This window comes from Microcebus murinus, chromosome 1 (assembly GCF_040939455.1).
Source record: "Microcebus murinus isolate Inina chromosome 1, M.murinus_Inina_mat1.0, whole genome shotgun sequence".
In the NCBI taxonomy this organism is placed as follows: Eukaryota; Metazoa; Chordata; class Mammalia; order Primates; family Cheirogaleidae; genus Microcebus; species Microcebus murinus.
Window position 1 is genome coordinate 138,930,708 of NC_134104.1, and position 3,278 is coordinate 138,933,985.

Genomic DNA, 3,278 nt, shown 5'->3' on the forward strand with positions numbered 1-3,278 from the left:
TTTGTTTTTTTTTAATAAATGAAAAATGCCCTTTATATCTAATGAGAGAATACCAAGTGTTAGTGAAGTGGAACAAATAGAACTCTGTCCATTATTGGTGAGAGTGTCAATTGGCACAATTACTTTGGAAAACTATTTGGCAGTTCTTCCTGGTTTTATGTTTAAATGTACAAATATGACCCACTAATTCCACTTCTAAGTATATGTCCTAAAGAAATGAGTGTGTACGTCCACCAAAAGACTCCCAAGAATGCTCATGGCAGCTTTATTCAAAATAGACAAAAATTGGAAATAACCCAATTGTCCATCAACATTAGAGTGAATAAATAATAGTATACTACATGTAGCAGAATACTACTGAGCAAGAAAAAGAATAAACTATTGCTATACAGATCAATATAGGTGAATCATACAAATACAATAAAGAGCAAAAAAGGCCAGACCCAAAAAAGTATGTAATGGATGATGAGCTAATTTATGAATGATGACTATGAATAGGACTATGAAGTTCTAAAATGGGCAAAACTAATTTATAGGGATAGAAACCAGAATCATAGTTTCCTCCAAAAGAAATATGTGGCATTGACTGAGAAGAGGCAGGACGGGGGTGTTATAAATGTTCCGTATCTTGATCTAGGTGTAGTTACATGGGTGTGTGTATGTGGATATACGTGTAGGCATGTGTATATGTAAATAACATACATACAAATACACACACATACATATATATAAATATTCACGAAGTTGTACATTTAAAATTTTATATACTCTCTATATATATTTTATATATACATAAAACATTTTTAATGACTTGAAAGAATTTCAGATTCATTCGATTTTTTGGTTGAAAATAAGAGAATATAGTGAAAAAATATGTCAGAAAGAGTCAAAAGGGCAGAGTTAGAAGGAAAAATAGCCTTATTTTACAAATGAGGACACAGAGCTCAAAGAGATTAAATTATTTAACCAGTCGCCACTTTCCTTGTTAGTCACAGAGCTAAGCCAATATGTTTTCATTATCCCATGCCTCTGAGGCTATACTAAATCCTGGGTGTGAATGAGGAATGGAGAGATGTCAGGAGCCTGTAAGAAACAAATGGGATTTGGACTGCATTCCAGTCTCTTCCCTGTTTCCTTTCCTTGACTTAATCCCATGCTAATTACTGACTTCTCCCACCTTCCCTGATCTTCATTCTACCTTCTCTACCATCATTCACCCAGCCAAACACAGTTCTACGCCAGTGGATCTCAGAGTAGTGCGCAAATGACAGAAACCAAAAAGTAGGTAAGCACAAAGCAAGTTTCTTTAAAACTATAATTAATATACATTTGCACATTTATTTACCTCAAACCTCATTTCCGAAAAGAACTTTAGTCAGCCTTCAAAAATGCATGTATTACAAGGTGATGGCAAAAATTGAGGAAATTGGTGTGGAGGGAAAATCAGAATTGGAGGTAAAGGAGGACACACGGGAGGAAGTCAGTGCCTTAGGACAGGGAGATATTTTCTTTGCTGCTTGTAAAACTTTAATATCAAAGTCAGGAACTGCTGCTGTAACTGCCTCCCCACTGCAACCTGCATTGTAGAAGGATCCTGAAAATGAAGGGATGGATCCAAAGATATCTTTATTTTACAATAAATTAAGGGAAGTAGAGGCCTTCTTACATTATCTTAGGTGGCTCTGAAGATAAACTTAAGAAATAGGAAATGATGCTCACAATCTAAATAACAAAGCTGCCTCCAGGGTACAGTTGAGCTATAAAAAAATTAGAGAGAAAACATGATCTGCTCAGAGACAGGTTGCAAAGGATTCCTCCCCCCACGCTCCCTCAGAAGCCTTGGGACACAGGCAGTAGACTCTACCATGTCAATCAAGCTGCCATATGGTGAACTTCTACAATGTTCACAAAATGATGCACAGAATACAAAATATATTAAAATTGGGTTGTGGGAAAGAAACCACTATTCCAAATGTTGACAACACAGAAGCCAGGAAATGCACATTTTCAATATTCTCATTTTACTGCTCATTCATCAAAGCTTTACATATGTAACCAACATCCTAGAAACCAACCAAAGAGTTAAAAGTACAGCTTGCTACTATTGTACAATTTAGAGTAATAGAAATTACAGTAGGGTCATTAATTGCTGTCTATTATCTACTACTATTGTCTGAGTAACCTCAGATAAAACATTTTAATTTATTTAAATGAAAATTAAGGCTCGTGTTTTTGTTTTGCATTATGAAAAATAAAATGGAAAACAAAAAAGTCTTTGAAGACTATGAAGTCCTTAAATCCTACAAATACTTAAAAACTACGTAGTCATTATAGAATTCATGGTCCAATTATAGAGAAGAGTGGGTTCAGGGTGTGGACTAAATGAATCCTTAGAGTTCTTTCCAGTCTATAGCTTCTTCCACACAATTACAATTGCCTGATTAGACCCTGGTTCATTCAACCTTTAGACTTGCACATCTGATCTCTTAATTTAAAATTATGTTTGTAAATTTGTTTTTGTTTTATTATCTTGGTGATTAAAATGTGGGACTCTGTAAACAGTTGCACTTGGGTTTTAATTGCAGTTTGAAAATGAATTAATGATGTAATCTTGGGCGAGACGCTTAAATTCTCTTAGCCACAATTTTCTTGTCTATAAAGGAGAATAAACATTAAATTTAAATTATATTGTTAATAAATTATAATTTTATATAATATATGCATGTAAATAAACTATAATTAAATGTTAAACAATACATAAACTTTGCCACTGGGGTTGCAATCACTGTTAACATGGACATCATCACCTGCATGATCATATCTACTACCATTATCATGAATTAATGGAAAAAATATGAAGGGAAAAATCTTCATTTTCTTAGGAGAAAATCATCCCAACCCCAAGGAAACAGACAAAGGTTATTCATATACATAATTAGTAAAATAAAAAAGGCCAGTTTGGCTGGACCCAAACTTCCATAGGTATCTTTTGCAGGTGGCAGAGGCTGGGGTCGACTGTGCTGAAATGCACTATAAAACAAGTACATCATCAAGTCTAAGGATTTGTGGTAAATTGTAAAGGGCTGTGATCAAAAGAAAGTACATGCCCACAGAGCAGGCTTGGGATTATCTGAGGAAGGCGAGCAGAACTTGGACAGTGCAAAGAAGGCACCAGACCAAGGCAGAGTGAAGGCCACTTGCTTGGGCTCAGTGTCTAAAAGTCATCACCCGCTCCTTAAAGAGGAGACTTTAAGTTTATCTTGGATTTACTACATTAC